Genomic DNA, 19267 nt, shown 5'->3' with positions numbered 1-19267 from the left:
ATTAAATGTTTGATAACCTGTTTACAAAGGAAAATCAGTGGATTGAGAAGGTCCTCTTCTCCATCATGTTGCAGCAAAGCAAAGGAGCATGTCTAATTTCCCATTATCCCATTTCACTTTCATTACTAACATCCCTCCATCAGTTGAGACTCATGGAAGAATTTGAGGTTTTATAGTGGTTCTTATTCCTTTGGAAACCACATTTCTTGTCTAAGATTCTTTTCATTTTGATCTACTCCCTAAGCTAAGTGATTTTCAATTAAACTTAGTGATATCACTCCTCATTCACCTTTTCCACCCATATTGACCCCTAACTTCTATTAACTAAATCCCCATGTTACCCTTTCCCTACTATTATAACACTATGGTGTATAAACCCCAAAGCATTGTATAAATACCCCTCCCCTTGGCATTATAGCCATATGTTCACGGTCAGGGATTAAATTGGCATCAGGCCAGTCTAAGAACCCTAAGCCTAACCCCTCTTCCCCCCTTCAGAAGTTACCCTAGCCATTTGACCCCTTCATATGCTAAAAACCTTCTAAAAACCCATTTTGTTTCCCTAACCCGCTTCATTTTCAAAATGCGCATAGAAAACCCACTTTATTCCTTTATCCAAAGTCTTAGCGCCATGCGCATTTTTACAAAAATACATGAAAAACCCACTTTTTCATGTTATCCAAAGTTCGGGCGCTATACATGTTTTTATAAAAATACATTGAAAAACTATGCAAAACCGCTGTATTCCAAAGTCTTCCGCCAGGCGCAAATCCCAAAACAAATAATATTTTAATGCCGCCCGCGCCCGTATTGTCTGGCTACCTTGACGATCCGTCGACCATCCGATCGGCTGCCTTTGATCCGACGGCCCACATGGATATCGGACCGGCCCCGACGTCCGAACGATACCTTCCGATATCTGTCAGAGGGTGACGTCAGGCCTCGGCCACGCGTCACCCCCACAGCGTATCGGAGGTACCTCTGACATTACCGCTTCCGTATGGAAGGCGGTGCGATATAATACCGCCTGCGGTTTCCGGTTTCCGCCAACCCGCCCTGCAAACGTCAATGCCAGCGTCATCACCACGTCAGCGCCGCGTCGGTACGCCCCGCCCGCCATTGCTCCACCTGTCTGCCACCGCATCATCCCTGTGGACCTCTCATATGCCGCCACATCACCCGATGACGTCATGCTGACATCATCCGGCCCTGACCCCACCTATGATGTCATGCTGACGTCATCCAACAAACGCGCCAAATTTCCAAAAATCAATATTATAGCCAAAATTTCGCGTTTTTTGCACTTTTCTACAAAAACGACTGTTGCACCCCTACATGCAATTTCACGTCCAACAGTGCACCAACCTGCACAAATCGACCTGGAGACCGCCGGCGCACCATTTCCACATGCATTCCTGTCCATTGCTCTCTAAAAACCAGGTATTTATCCTTGAGAATCCTTCCTACACCTGGTTTTGTCTGTAAATTGCCAAGGAAGCTTAAAACTGTAAAAAAACACATAATTCACCGGTAATTCTACTGTGCCTGCTCTTCACTTACACCTAGAACGACGAAATTCACCAGCTAAGCCTCATTTTCCAAAGAATCCATAAAAACTGTACTCTGTTCACGCAGTCGTGAACTGGTAACCCGAAATACACCCTTTGACTGAGAGAAAGGCATTAAGGACAGACATTTGCCCTATTCATGTTTTAAGCAGTATTTCAATTGCTGCAATTGATCATTTATCAGCTGTCCATAAGTGAAACACATTTTATTTCAAAGAAAACTCTTTTTTGTTGCTCTGCATAGTAACACCAGTCCATAAACAACAGAATCCTAAAAGAAACCATGGATCCTCCAGTAGCTCCTATAGCCCTCAATATTGCCCCTTTGAATGCCCCCCAGAGAGAATTGGAGTGGAAGGCATTAGCTGATTTGGATTATCAAATTTCAGAAGAATCACTAATGCGCAGCAAGTTCCACATCCACCTGCTAAATGAACTAAAAAACAAGCATGAGGCTGGAACAGACATACTGGGCATTTGGGATTCCTTCCTCCCAATCTTTAAACTCCCTCAGGTCAATCAATTTCCTGACCTAATTCACCTGTGTGCTGAAAATTATGATGCCACCCAAAGGGCTGTGCTTGACCCTTCAGGTGCAGTTGTTTTCTATATTACACCTGAGGCCATCAGAGAGATGCTGCAGTTCAAAACAGAGAAGAAATTGGTTCCTCTATCACTGGTTGATCTGATACAGCAGGGAGCCCAACTGACAGATGCTCAGATCACCAAATTTAATCAGTTATACATTGATTCTGACACTGTGATGTACCCTCCCATTGCTCATGTTTACCTAAACCAATTGGGCAGGGACCTTGCTGATATGATCAGTCCCACTCTAGGGTATAACTCAATTGAGTATCTGGATGAAACTGTGCTGGTGATGATGCTCATGTTTTCCCCTGGCAAAACTCCAATCTGCTATGACTATGCCACTTACATTTCAGACAAAATTCATGAGCAGCTGATGAACCTGGCAAGGGAGAGGATGTTCAGATACACCTCCTACATCTACCACTTGATTCTCTTCTATCAACATGAGAAATTCTCTTTTCCTATGAAAAGAGTGGATGCACAGGGCAATCCAAGGTCAGTAGTGTATTGGACCTCTGCTTTTCACTGCAGATCCAATTCTCCATACACTTACTGTGAGTTCATAGATCTCTTTATCCATCCAGCCATGTCTCTGCTCCTAAGCTCACCTCCTCCAAGATTAACCGATGAGATGCAGAGACTCCTTCACTTGTCAAAAGCATACAGCATTGGGGATTGGTATTTCTACCAACATCACACAGTTATTAGGATATATGGCTGTGAGTTACCCCCATATAGACTGCCCAGATATGTGCCTATGAGGTTGTTTGCCCTTGAATACTTCAGGCAGTTTGGAAATGCTGATGTGAAGAACTTCTCAGGCAAAGGCAAGAAAGCACAGCTGAAGGTGAGAAACCAATTGGGCCACTTTATCTACAACAAAAGAGAGGAAGGCTGGGTAGAAGCAGATAGAATGCTAGAAGGCCTTGGCTTGAAAACCAGTTTCCTCTGGAAACCTTATGACCCCAACCACTTTGTATCTATGAGAAGGGTCAGGTATAGGTTGTCCAGCTATGACCATGTGAGGTTGCCACATGTAGAAAAATATGCAAACCAAGTAAAATGGAAGAGGGGCACCTTAGAGGAACCCATTACACAAGAAGAACTAAATGAAAGAGCACGAAGAAATCTCTTAAAGATGGCTGATCTAGAGCTTTCTGCACAGGTGTTCACCCTTCCAAGCACTCAAGTTGGAACAGCTGCATCTTCCTCCACAGCAAATCAGCAAGCAGCCAAAGTGACTGAGCAAACCTCTGCCAAAGGCAAGGAAAAAGAGATGGAGCCAGAACAGCTACCTCATGAGGAGGTACAGCAGCAACAACAATAGGTACAACAGCCACAAGAGGGGCAGCAAGAGAAAGAGCAGCCATTGCAGCAGGAAAAGGCAGCTGAGGCCCCAATTTTTACTGAACAGCAGACACCACTAATGGTGCCTCCTAGGCAAGAGACAACAGTTGAAGCTTCAGTCCTCCAAACTCCACAAAAGGAGGACATAAGCAGAAAGAGGGACAGAGAAACTCCCATGACAACATCAATAAGTCATGGGGAGAAGAGGCATAGAATGAATCCTCTTTCAGAGGAGGAAATGCCAATAGGACAGTCATTGGGCATGGGCCCACCTAGTATGGAGGCATCTGCAAGTTCCTTCCAGCAGGAACAAGAGAGGATAGTGGGAGGAGAAGTTAGCTCCTCAAGCCAGCAGAGAGAAGGTGAACTGGGCATCAAACAGCAGTTCATTGACATTAAAAAGAGGAATGAGCCCATAAAAATACAGCTATACAATCATTTATTGAAAATGGCTCCCACTAATCAACAAAGACTCATGTCTGCATATGATGTTCAGGAAGGCAAGATGATCATGAGTCACTTTATGCCAACTACATTGCAGCCACAGTCTCCTTCAGACTACTTAAGGACCAATCTTGAGGTCCTTGCCAAAGACATCCACCCAATGGACAAAATAGAATTGCACAAACAAATGGGTGAGATGGTGTATGCTTCCTTGGCAGACAAGACCCTGGATAATTACAGGCTAGAAAATAGCCTAAACAATACAGCTGCCCAGCTGGAGTTGGAGAGGGCCTCCTCTCAAGCAAAGGATAACAAGATCTGGGCCCTAGAAGATATAATCATAGAAATTGGGCATGACCCCAAGGACATCAAGGGCATACAAGAAATATTGAAGTTAAGGGATGCAGACATGGCAACCTTGAGGAAAAAGTTCAAGATCCCAGCAACTATTCACCCTCAAACGGATGAAGTTTCCCAGCAAAGACATGATCAAGAGGCCATAGCTTTGCTGGTGTCTCTATATAAACAATTGATCCAGACTCAAGAAAAATTGGGAGAGTCAGAGGCTGCACAGGCAGCATTACAAGCATCATTGCAGCAAAGAGAAGGAGGTCAGACATCTCAGCCTCCTCCAGAAATAATCAATCTGGAAGAAGCTCCTAAGACCACTGCCCCTCCCATACAGCAGACGGAGCCAACAACACCATCTACATCAACAGCTGCACCAACAACAGAGCAGACTCATAGTCTGGATATGCAGAAACTTCAGAATGAGATTCAGGTCCTGGAAGCTCAAATGTCAGAGCTGAATCAAGCCAAAGAGACTTTGGCTAAAATAAATGAAAAATATGATAAATCCAAGTAGATGGTAGCAGAAAACGAAAGAGAGACAAAGGCTCTCAAAAAGAGAATAAATGAGCTAGAAAAAGAGCTCACACTAGATAAAGTAACAGCTGAGCTCAAGGCAGTCCTATGGGCCAATATTGGCCAGTCCATCACTGACCAGTGGCATTACATTGAGACCATACATGAGCAGTCAGAGCTCATTGCAAAGGCACATAGGGAGATCCAAAGAGCAAGGGCAAATCTTGGCAATATGCCTGATGCTGCCAACAGAATGATCAATGTGCTAAATCACAGAACAAGTTCTCAGCTGACCACCATGGGCATTACCAACAGAACTGAGACCATCTCAGTAGTCAAAAGGGTCCTGACCTTAAGAACCCTGATTCAAACATTAGAGAGGAGAAGCCAGGATATGCAGACAGAGATCAATAGATTCATGGACAGGTTTCTAGCATTGCAGAACAGAGGTCTCCCCAGCATACTAAGCAGTGCAGGAAAACTGCTTACCCATGAAAATTATGCCAAGAGGGTCAATACCTTTGCTGCCAGTCAGATTGCAGAAAAGCCCAGCACTTCAGCAGAATCAGGGCCAGCATCAGGGCAGACTCTCTACAACAGGGTGGAAAACTTGTTCTTTATCATGAATGAAATCAATCATTTGTTTGATGTGCCTCCGAACTTTTATAAATACACAGAGGCAGATGAGACTATAGAGGCAATTTTGAGGCATCAATTGCCCACACAGGAAGTCTGGACCAGGTTGATACAAATAATACTGTCCAACCAGAGCCAGTAAATCAAGTTTTTTCATTGAAATGTGCAAGTTGTCATGCACAGGGAAATTTTTGACATATCAGCATGCATGGAGAAAAGAGGCTGAGCCAACTCAGCAAACTATTCGGCCACCACAGCAGCACGGACAGTCACAGGTGGCAGGGCCGAAAACTACAGCACGACAGCCACAAAGCGTACATTTTCCAGAGTTAAAGCAAAACATTCAGACCGACTCAGTGGCCTCCAAAGGTCAAAATATCTTCTGACATACATAAAGAGCATTTATGTTATATTCAAAGCTGTAATAACTTCTTATCTACTTTTCTGTACGAGTTGATGAAGATATTTATTTCTCAGATGACTCAATGCCTGAGATATTTTTGTATGAAACTTTTCTATAAATTCCCCCTCGCATGAGTTTGCAGGGGTTGTTGTTGATTTCATTTCTAGATTTCTGTTGCTGTAAATTCTCAGAGAAATAATACAAAGGGTTGATGGAATTTCCAAAGCTCTGTGTTTCTTGATGCATTGTGGTGTCTAGCTGAAAGTTACAGGATTCCTGCGTACTTCATAGCACAATAAGTCTTCCTTAAAACTCTGCGTTATGTGTTTTCCAGTCTTTTCATCTTTCTTTCATGTTTATAAGCTTTACTGTTAATGGCAAGGAAAAAGAATAGTTCCAGGATTTAATCACAGATTACCCTGAACTCAATCTAAGCTGTTATGAATGTTTTCTTCCAGATAGAGTAAATAAGGTGTAATTCTTAATTGCTACACTTTCAAACTATATCTCTCACTGTGATAAATATTTCAGGAATTCGAGTTTTCTCCTGAGGCATATATCTCTTTCTCACACCCCAGCTTAGTGGAAAATTCTTAATTGCTTTTCACTGGTTGTTCACATATCATCATCACAATCTAAATTTGTTTTATGAAGTATTTAAATGGCCCTGTAATTTCAGTTAATCAACTCAAGATTTCAAAACACCTGTAGCCACAGACTCCATTGCCCAATGGCCTAACCTCATCTGCAGATTTCACACTTCAAGTACAGAAAGACATCCCTCAACCAAAGCATAAACCCACAAAACCCTCACTTCATAGCTAGCCTAAAATCTCCACAGAACAGAGACAAACCTTAAAGAGAGAGCCCTCTCTGATTATAGTTTGGCTAGAAACTGTAATCCAAAGATTGGTTAGTGGTTACCCCGGCCGTATTCCCTTAGAGTCAAAGGGAACAACCTGGGTGTTAACAAGGTCCTCACTATCATGACAAGGTTTCTGAATGAGATTAGGTTATATTTTCTTTACAAGATTCTCCCCATGATTCGAATGCACCAATTGGAAGTTCATTCTACCAAGAATTTTGGGGTTTTCAAAAAGATTGTTTCGAATTCCATGATTAAATCTATGATTGGCTAGAAACATCTTACTTAGCAAGATTTTTTGTTAATAATAAGTTTAATTCTTTCGTTATGTTTGCTAAGAATGAGAACACGGATCAAGATACATTCACAAAAAAATTTTGAGGTTTGTATGATTGTTTTTCTAATCGAAAAGGTAAGGTTGCAAACTGGTTAAAGTTAGTTGTTATGGCACATTTTTCTACTAGTAGGAAAGACCTTCAATTTTTTGTGCAAATTATTCACGATCATATATTTATTTTTGCACATTGTTTTATAGCGGTACTAATTGCTCATATATTTCTACTTGCAAATTGGGAGCATCTTCTGTGGCTACATTGGAAATTTCACTTCACTTAGCCCTGACCTTCTAGCCGGTTAGGTTAGGAGTAGGTCTAGTCACATTTTAGTTTTTCTCTGCATTGCATTCACCCTACATTTTGTTCCTCATCTAGTATTTGCATTCACTTTGTTCTCTTAGTTTTTGTCTTGCATGCTCCTTTTCATGTTTTTCCTTTTCTTGTTATGTCATGTTTTTTCTTTCATGTTTTATTTATTAAATAAGACCATGCATGGAAACTGCTCTTGTCTAGCTCAAGAAACAATGTGGCAAAGCTTTGAAAGGGATTTGTGACACACATCAACACGTGTTTAAATTTTTGTCCCTCTTCTTCACTTGGGTCTGATAGCTTTAAAGGCAATGATCTCTGAATGGAAAATATGATTCATTCAAATAGAAAGCTATAAGCATAACCACGATGCCCATATCCATTTTAGGATCTTCATTCCTTGACTTGGTATGGTAATTGAATGGTGTTTCACTTGTCAATCCAATTGAGTAGAGAAGGGAAAGGAGAAACTAAGAGAGAGCATATTAATTTTAGAGGTTATAACAACCTCTGAATGAATAACCTCTCTTTCTCTCAATAAGTCGGGATCCCTCTTCCACCCTTCGAAATATAAATGACGATAAAATTCCAAAGAGAATATTGAAAATAAAATAAATGGTGAAAAAAGAGAGAGGCTTCCTACATAGAGAGGTGAAGAAACTAACTTTGTTGGGGTACTGAACAGACTCACTGTAAGAAAAGAAATGCTTGTGTTCCTGTAGTGACTCCGTTGAGGTACTGAACAGGCCCGCTGATAGAGGAGAAACACCAGATATGGAAATAAAATTTTGATCATCTTAAACTCATGAATATATGCTATAATTCTCCCGAATCGAAACAATTTGATATGGTAATCCTTGTAAATGTGTCTAGCCAAGAAACAAAATGGGAGAGACTACATCTATAACCAAAAAAATTTCTATACTTTAATTTTGGAGCCTCCTTGTGATCTTATGATCTTCCACGTCAAGTTGTTCACCGTCACTTTGTGATTGGTTAATTATTTTATAAGGGTTTAAATCTTCTTATGAGATTATAACTATTGAAGCCACTTGCTTACACATGTTTAGATTTTTATGCTTTCGTAATCACACCTAATTCTAGCAAGCCTATCAAAAATCCAATACCCAATTGTTGCACCCTTTAGGGAATAAATGCAAAAGTTAGAAGTAAGAGTCGGGGCATATAGCTCAGCGGTTAGAGCCTTTATCGGGTCGCAGGGTTCAAGTCCTACTATGTCCATCTGATTCGTGGAAATTACCATAAGCCGGTCCCTCTTCTCATGCGTAGCAATGTGTCTCCCATGTAAAAGTCCATGTCCATCCTTTGAAGAAAACCATTGCATAACCTTGGAAGATAGTTCCTTCACAATATTTGGTAATAATAATTCTATAGTATATAGTGGTAGACATTGCATAGCTCTCAGACATTACACAGTCCCTGATGACAATGCTTGCGCAGCTGACAAGGACAACAACCTACACAATCACTATGGATAGGCATTGTGCAATTCTAGTTGATAGTCTCTCTCACTCCTAGTTACAAGTGTATCATCATCCAGTGAATTTTATCAACTGTCGCTTTTGCACGATTTTGTTTTCACAAGTGTCTCTTTCACATTCGTGATTTTCACTTTTTATTTCTTTCACTTTTTCAAGTGCCGATTTTTCGTTATTTATCTTTCCCATGTGTCGCTTTTTATTTCATTATCCTTTTCAATTGTTGTTTGAACTTATTATTATTATCACAACTGTCAATTTTAATTGTTTCCACACCTACATGTGTCATAATTGAGCACACCACTATAGGCATTTCTAGTGCACTCTTCCAAATTAGAGTATCTTACATATCATAACAATATGCATTAAACAATCACCCATATCTTAACACACATTCTTGCTGCAGTAAACACTTGTGTCGTAACTTGTATACTAAGTATCACAAAGTTATGTTTCAATTGTTGCACTTGGAGACAAGTGTAATTTCAAAGTACAATTGTTAATTTTGGGTAATTTGTATCTCCTTGTCATGTGGCTTATCATTTATGAGTGTGTGATCGTGTTCAAGTCATGTGATATTCTTTCACTTTTATCTTCTTATCTCACTGGTCCCACACTAAGTCGTTTTTGGAGTTCTCTCTGTCCTCAAGACTCACAATGGATAGTGGAGCCTCTTATAGACTCTTTCAGTGCACAACTATGCAGTCTTCTGAGCCTCCTCCGCAAGCGTTGCGCACTGCTCAGTTACAGTGCCCAAACCTACCTTCCTTGACATCCTGACTTTCCAAAATGTGCAAACCCTTCACCAAGCGAGCCTCCTAATGTTAATTACATAGTTATAGTGGGAAGTAGGCCACATTTAGGTCACTACAACCCTCAACTACACAATCCTTAGAACCTCATCCTTAATAAATATGCATTGTGCAGTTACAGTGGCTAGTCCTACCTCTCATGCTGACTAAAACCCCTCACCATGTACTATTATTTCCTCCCTTACCCCCTACTGTTCATTTCATAGTTCTAGTGGATACTGAGGCCATCCCTCGGTCTCTGTGAAGCTCAACTATGCAATCCCTGCCTCCTCTTCCTTGAGCACTACACTTCCCCACTACACATGACCTTGATAAGCCTTCCCTAATTGTGCATCACGCAGTTCTAGAAGATAGTGAGTTCGTGCTTAGGTTCTTATAGAGCCTAGCTATGAAATTATTAGCTTATTTTTATTAAAGCCCTTGCAAATTACCCTATCATAATCAACACTTTCCATGAGCAGGACGAGGTAGAACAGATGATTTCCATAATGATGTTGGCTTGTCATGAGTGGAATTCATTTGTAGGTGTTATCATCTTACATGGCAGGGTGATGCTTAAGGGAACCCATGAAGGAGAGGCTACAACAGAGCACTTGTGAAGAAGAAGGAAAAGGATGAACCATCATGAAGGACATAAACAATCTTGGCCAAAACAAAGAGATGAGAACTCATGTTGACTTGGAAGGTTCCAACACTCATCTAGACCCTTTCGAGGGTGGAGATGAAGAATAAGAAAAGACCCATCATGAAGAAGTCAAAGTGACAACAACAAATAAAAGAGATTGACCTTTATGTAATATGAAATCTTATGTCATCCTCACCAAGTCATTTCTTCTCAAAGTGTCATTACAAAAGTCATATGTATCAATGTATTTTTCCACATCACTTGTGGAATGTAATTATGTAATTTCAAAAAAGTGAGAAAATGTGTGGAAGCCCAAGGGTCCCACATGGAATGTGAAAGGTCACTAGAATGTTCTAAAGTCATGTAGAAGCTCAAATCTCACATAGGAATTCGAAAAGTCATAGTAGGAGCTCAAGACTCATGAGGGAGGTCAAGAGTCACATGGGAGGCGAAGAGTCACCTCCTTTGTTATAAATACACCCTCATAGCTTAAGAGAAGGGACTTTGGACTTTTCACCTTGTCTTCTCTAGCTTGGCATAGGAGAGAAAATCTTTCTTTGGAGGAGCAAGTGGTGACTTAATGTTCCACTATTGGGGCTAGTTCTGCATCATTGTAATCATGTATCTTGGGACTTTCACTTAATATATGAAGCTCTTAGAGCCAATGCACATTCATGCATATGTCGTGAATGATTGTAAGACTATTCTTTCATTGTTTGTGGTGTATGTTTATGTTAACACATACTAATGAAAATGAATTATTTCGTTGGCTTTGGTATGCATCTGGTTTAGTGTGCTTTTTTATTTTCTTTTATTTTCATTGTTATCTTGTGAACTAATTTATAGTTTAATTAATGATTCTTTCCATTCTCTTTTATGTCTCTTTTAGGATAATATTGTTAATCTTCTTTTATAGGCTCACTATTTATTTCCTTATCATGAAAGTACCTTATATACGTTGCAATTGTATGCCTCACAATGTTAGCTTAGTTTCTTTTTTCAAAGATTGTTTGCACAATATCTTATGTTAATAATTGTAGCCAAGGTAAATCCCTAAGAGTAATGGAAACCAAACTTATTTCCGAGTTGGGGCTCCTACTCCAAATGGTGTGAGTTCTAGTTGAGACTTCATACTGGGGATACCCACTTTGTTGGCGGGTTTTCAACAATATGAACATTATCATAGGCCAACCTAATAAACCTATTAAACATATTAAACCTAGAAAAAGTATGAAGCATATTTCAACCTAGGTTAATGAGGTAGACCTAAGTCTACATGGAAAACTTAGAAGCTTATATCAACCTAGTAAACCACGGTTAGGTTAGTAACTTAAGTCAAATTATTAAATATAGTAAACCTATTAAACGTAGGTCAACCTAATAAACATAGGTCAACCTAGTAAATCATGTAAACCTAGTAAACCTATTAAACCTAGGTAAAGCTACTAAATCTATGTCAAAGTAGGTCAACCTAAGTCAACCTAGTAAACCATGGTTAACCTAGTAGAAGTAGGTCAACCTAGTTGACTATGGTTGACTTTAGTTTATTAATGTGGTTGTCATATTTATGTAAATAATTAATGACTAATTTATAACAACTAGTCTTTAATTAGAATTAAAAAAATGCATAAATATTAATTTATTAATTATATAACTAGTTCCAAACTACTAATTTTGGACTTTGATGCATCCTTGATATTTATTCATTAGGATCTATGGATTTTTTCACCTTTGTCTTGAGGATGAACCACATTAGTTGGTTCAAAACGTCCACAAAATAATATTGATGTGATTAATCCAAAAGACATGCTTACTATATTATGACATTGTTTGTTGTTCATCATGTTGTGATGTCATTTCTTGTTTATCAAATCAAAACATTATTTCTTGTTCATCACATTGTGACATCATTGTTTTTTCCAATTGTGATGTTGTTTGTTGTTCATCACATTACATCTTTCTTTTTTGTTTGTCACATTGCGAAGTTGTTTATTGTTCATCACATTGCAATGTTGTTTATTGTTTTTGATGTTGGGAACAATATTAAAATTAATGCCTATGGTTACTATTGTTTTCCATGGCACCCATGTTGAATATGGTTTACTTTGATGCTCATGTTAGCTATGGTTGACAATGTTAACCATAGTCGACCATAATCAATCATAGGTGGTCGATCATAGGTTACATGTGTTAATTTATAGATTAATGTATAGTCAATATGTTATCAATGTATAATAGACCTTGTAAACCTAGGTTAACCTAGTTGACTATGGTTCATTGTTCATCACATTGTAATATTGTTATTTTTTTGTCATGTTGGGAACAATGTTGTTGCTTGTCATGTTTGGACGATGTTGACTATTATTGACTTTGTTGCTCATGTTAACCATATCCAACCATAGGTGACATTTGTTAATATGTATTTAATAGGTTATCAATGCGTTAACGTGTATGTTAATGTGTAAGGTAATGTGTAGGGTAACGTGCAGATTAATGTATTATTAATATATTTGATTATTGTTTTTTCCACATTTTAAGATCTTTTTCCATAAACATTGCATTGTTATGCATGTAACCTATCTTTTTCTTTTTTTCTAAACTGGAATGTGTTTGCTTTCCTTGTTATCAAGTTCATGCAAGGGTTAAACGTGATGGGTATTTACCCATGTTTTTGTATTTAATTGTCAAATATTGACCATTTTAAAATTTGTACAACACTAATCATAATTACCTAGATTTTAAAGTTGTCAATTTGATGAGTGACTTAAAAGTTTACCTCATCCAAATACATACATACATATATAAACAAATTTATAGAAAATAAAATAAAATAAAATTTAAATAATAATCATAATAATAATAATAATAATAAAAATAAAAATAAAAATAATAATAATAATAATAATAATAATAATAATAATAATAATAATAATAATAATAATAATAATAATAATAACAATAATAATAATAATAATAATAAAATAATATAAAAAATTTACTAATTCTATTTTTTGAGACTCCAAGATAAGTATTGCATTAGAGAACACCCACAATACTAGGAATTTTAGATAAGGCTTCAAGAGAAGCAGAGATTCATCCATATTGTATCTTTGGACTTATTAGAAAAATCTTGTTTCTATATTTATTCACACCATGTGATCCTACATTACACACACTCTAGCATAAAGTGTGAATATTGAAGCTTGATGCTTGAAGCTTAAAGGTTGAGACTCACACAACATGTCTACACCCATGGGCCATTTGTATTCAATATAAAACATTGACTATGCTTATTTATGTAGGTGAAATATTTTCTTTTTGTTTGATTTTAAGAGTTTTATGTAGTTTCTTTATTGTGGAACAATGTTGATAAGTGTCATCTTTTATAAAATGGGTTTATTTATTGGTTTGATTAAAAAATAAATCTATTTTATGGTTGGATATCAAAACCAGAATTTTGTGGTTACCAAGGCTATAATGCTTTCAGTACATTCACACTTGAATTTAAATACAACTAGATTTGTGCCTTTTAGGTGTCAACATGTCTGCAGGAAAGATATATTATTTTTCCTTGTCAAAAGATTATGAATTTCTTCAAAATATATGCCTACATATTATTACTACTTGAAATGTTAGAATCCTCCCAAATTCTTATTTAAAATTACTTCAAACTTGTTTTATTATTTATAAGGTCCTCCTTAAGTCCAGCTCACCAAATTGAAAGCTAATATTGATTGTTATTCTTCAAAATACATTATAGTTAATGGGTTTGACCAAGCTACTTTAAAACGTTTCAAGAATGGTTTAGCATAATTTGTAAAATCTTTGAAATTATGTAAATAATGATATACATAATTGCACCAAATCATTGGCCAATTTGGAATTTGGAATAAACATGGTTGAATCTATTTCACTTAAGGTAATATAAAACATATACATTTATGATATTATTTTCTTGAAGCTTATTTTATGGTCAAGTCATAATTAAAAGAAATACTAACATAAAACACAAAACTTATAGTAACAAGAAAAAATATTTTTGCATTCATAACAAAAAGTTAACAAAAATACATAATACATGATATTTAAAGATAGATAAAAATAAAAATCAAATGCCATGAGAAAGAAAATATTGAAAGGAAACTCATCATGAAAAATTTTACTCGAGAAGTAAGATTGTCCATCAAATTTATATCACTTAAGGTAATATAAAACATATACATATACATATAAATTTATTTGAATCTATTTCACTTAAGGTAATATAAAACATATACATTTATGATATTACTTTCTTGAAGCTTATTTTATGGTCAAGTCATAATTAAAAGAAATACTAACATAAAACACAAAACTTATAGTAACAAGAAAAAATATTTTTGCATTCATAACAAAAAGTTAACAAAAATACATAATACATGATATTTAAAGATAGATAAAAATAAAAATCAAATGCCATGAGAAAGAAAATATTGAAAGGAAACTCATCATGAAAATTTTTACTCAAGAAGTAGGATTGTCCATCAAATTTATATCTTGAGCCCATGACCTTTTTAACTACATCTGTTTATAAATATTGAGACATTTTTTTCATACTTTGTGACATTGATACATCTTTGTGATATTGCAATGCTAATTTTTTAACATTGTTGTATATGGCCAATAGTGTTTGTCACATTTTGATGTCTATGCTAAATTGTGGTCACTGTGGGTAAACATTTCTAGTCATGGTTGTCAATTTTTTACTATAAATAAATATGGTTGACCATGTTCACTACGGCTAACCATGTTGTTAACCATGGGAGGCCATGGTGACCATTGATGACCATAGTTGAACTAATTGGATCATATGATAATGGGTGTGGACCCATCTATAGCTGGTGAAAGTTCCAAGTTCCTTTCATAATTTGACTTGCATGAAGCATGGATACAATTCTGTACCAGGCATGGCTATGGAAACAAAATTTGTGAATAGTAGGACATATTGGAACAAAGGAACAAAGGTGCTTGTATGTGAGCTGGAAAATGGTATTCAAATTTTTGGCAACCACATTCATGGAATTGGGTAGGTAATGTTTTGGAAGATTCCAGTAGTTTAGAAAGAACCTTAAACTTTAATTTTTATTATTAAACAATCATCTTATTATTAAAAAATCCAGGGCTTTGAGATCAACTTACAAATTAATACATTTAGTTTCTTGTAAATTAAAGTATAATATATTTTTAGGGTTTAGTAAATTGAGAGATAAAAACAGGAGGGAAGATCTGCTCAGACAGAACATCTAGGTGCAACTTAAGGCATCAAATTAATTTAAATAGATCTATCGTACGTTATTCGCATGCCTGGGTACCAGCTAGCCAGGGTATCGAAGAAATCATGAAAATAATTAGCTTGTTAATGGACATTAAATGAGAATTTGTTAATAGATATTAAATAAGTAGGATTATATATTTTCACAGTTGGATTTTAGCATATCAGCTATTTAAACATATACCGACTTTACTCATTTAACTTTTATTAGTAGATTGTATATCTGATGTATAGGAAAAAAGTTTGAAATTTGAGCCAACCACCTAGACTGTTTGATAGATGTTTTCGCCAGCTTTAAGCGTTAGACTTTGGTATGGAGATAAGCATATACAACCCCACTCATTTAACTCTCATTAGCAAATTGTATATTTACTGCTAAGAAGAAAAAATTGAAGTCTGAACCCGCCTCCTGGGGCGCCTGGTAGATGTTTCAGCCCGCATTGGGTGCTAGCAGACTGTATATTTGATGTATAGAAAAAAGGTTTGAAATCTGAGCCAACCACCTAGACTGTTTGATAGATGTTTCCGTTAGCTTTAAGCACTAGACTTTGGTATGGAGATAGGTATATACAGCACCACTTATTTACCTCTCATTAACAGATTGTATATTTATTGCTGAGAAGAAAAATTTGAAGTCTGAACCCACATGGGAGGCCTGGTAGATGTTTCAGCCCGCCTTGGGCGCTAGAGGTTGGTGTGCATGGAAAAAACCTCCATGACTTTGTTATGAATTTATTAATATTATTTTACATATTAATAAAAATAAATTTATATATGTATGTGGTTTTTTTAATGGTATATTGTAATATTTAATTATTTGAAAAAATTATTTTGATTGGTGTATTTATTTCAGAATATATATTTTAGAATTTTAATTTATTTTTAAGTTAGTCATGTTTTTTAATTAATTTATCTTAAATAAATTAATTAATTAAAGAAAATCTCATATCAATATGTGTCATATTGATAAGCCAAGGTGTTGGTCCATGATATTGTAAAAACAACTATTTACAAGGAGTGAATTTCTATGGTAATGTGAGTCAATTTCTATGATTAAGAATATGTTTTCATATTTCCTAATATATATGTTTAAGTCATATATTAATTCTTTTTATTTAAAATAATAATAATAATTTAAAAGAAAAGTATAATGTAGTTCATTTTTATGATTTTTTTAATCGAGATGTATATAGAGTGAATGTTTTGATGCTAATCATAAATTGATGCCTATAAACATTTACTGGTTATTTAATTTATATCATTATAATAAGATAAACTATATTAATAAACATATTAAACAATGATAAAAAATTGAAAAATTTGAAAGCGTTCAAAAAAAATATTATTTTTATAACATTAAAAAAAAAACTGAAAACATTAAATATTTTATCTTAATATATTTTAAATATATCCCTCTTTTAAAATTATTATTATAATATCAACATTTTAACCAATACAAATAAGCAATAAAGATATAAATGACGATAAAATTCCAAAGATAATATTGAAAATAAAATAAATGTTGAAAAAAGAGAGAGGCTTCCTATGTAGAGAGGTGAAGAAACTAACTTCGTTGGTGTACTAAACAGACTCACTGTACGAAAAGCAATTCTTTCATTCTCGTATAGATTCCGTTGAGGTACTCAACAAGCCCGCTGATAGAGGAGCAACACTAGATATGGAACTAAAATTTTGATCATCTTAAACTCATGAATATATGCTATACTTCTCCCGAATCGAAACAATTGGATATGGTAAGCCTTGTAAATGTGCCTAGCCAAGAAAAAAAATGGGAGAGACTACATCTATAACCAAAATAAATGTGGAAGATGAGGAAATTCACATAGTGAATCAATACTTCCTGAAAGACTAGATTCTATGCCTAAATCTAGACCTAAAAAGAGAAGCTAGGTGTTTTTCCAGTGTGTCACCATGTGTTGTCATTGTGACAAACATCCTCCAAAATTTTTTCTATACTTTAATTTTGGAGCCTCCTTGTGATCTTATGATCTTCCACCTCAAGATGTTCATTGTCACTTTGTGAGTGGTTAATGCTTTTATAAGGGTTCAAATCTTCTTATGAGATTCTAACTATTGAAGCCACTTGCTTACACATGTTTAGCTTTTGATTCTTTTGTAAGCACACCTAATTCTAGCAAGCCTATCAGTCCATATCCATCCTTTGAAGACAACCATTGTACAACCTTGGAAGGTAGTGCCTGCACAGTCTTTGGTAATAGTAATTCTATAGTATTTAGTGGTAGACATTGTGTAGCTCTGAGACATGGCACAATCCCTAATGACAATGCTTGCACAGTTAATAAGGACAACAACCTACGCAATCACTATGGATAGGCATTGCAGAATTCTAGTTGATAGTCTCTCTCACTCCTGTAGGTTTTAACCCTATACAGAAATTACCTGCATACAAATTCTAAAACAAAGAAGATAAACAATGTGAGAGCATAACACATAAAACACATATACACAAAGATTTTACCCTGGATCCCAAAACCGGGACTACCAGCTTGATTTTTCATTATGTTCATTTCAATGCTATAATACATATTCATACATGATGAAGCATCCAATACCATGGACCGAAAAACCATCGTGTCCAAAACCATGGACCGAAAGCCATCGCGTCCAAAAACGCGTGCGAAAATCATGCACAAAGCCATAGGTGGGTCCGTCCAACCTAACATAGGTTCCAAAAACAAAATTTTCTGGGGTGCTACCGCAGACCCCATAGAGTGGGGTTACCTGCACCCCTCAAACCCCCTGACCCCCCCGCTATGCAATCGGCACAACGAAGGGGGGGCTTTGCCCCCCCTCTAACCCCCCAGTTAACTACGTGGGCTAGTCATGGAAAGAATATAACACAACCCAACATTCTCCCACTTGTTGTTTTCTTTCCAAAGGGGGGCACATGAGAGCTTAATCATTTATCCATCCCTTCAACACCCATTGTTTCTCTACACCAAGAGAACTTCTCAGAGCTCACAGATTTTTTCAGTGCATCTACAATATTCTTCAAAGTGTCCACCTTTACTAGCAACACCTTTTTGTCTTCTATCATATCCCTCACAAAGTGATATTGAACATCAATGTGCTTTGTCTTTGAATGATATGCAGGGTTCTTTGCCAAGAAAATTGCACTTTGGCTGTCACAGTCTATCCTTATAGATCCCTGTACTAACCCCATACTTCAACACAATCTCTGCAACCAAACTGCTTCCTTGCTTGCATGAGTGGATGCCATGTATTCTGCCTCTGTAGTTGATAATGACAGTACAAATTATTTCTGACTCATCCATATGAATGCACCTCCAAATATGTTAAACACATACCCACTTGTAGATCTTCTCTGATCCAGATCTCCAGCCCATTCTGCATCAACAAAGCAACGAATATCCAACACTCTGTCCAATCCTGGTCTTCCTTGGTAGCACAAACCATAATCACTAGTGCCACACAAATACCTGAAAACCCGCTTCACTGTTGTTCAATGCTCCTTTCCTGGTTTTGACATAAATTTTCTCAATACTCCCACTGCATGTGCAATGTCTGGTCTAGTACAGACCATTACATACATCAGGCTGCCAACTACACTTGCATATGGAACACAAGACATGTCCTCTTCCTCTTCTTGTGTCTT

Source organism: Pinus tabuliformis, chromosome 8 (assembly GCF_031772625.1).
Source record: "Pinus tabuliformis cultivar Carrire ecotype Pingquan chromosome 8, CPIR1, whole genome shotgun sequence".
NCBI classification, from domain to species: Eukaryota; Viridiplantae; Streptophyta; class Pinopsida; order Pinales; family Pinaceae; genus Pinus; species Pinus tabuliformis.
This window is presented reverse-complemented; position numbering follows the sequence as displayed.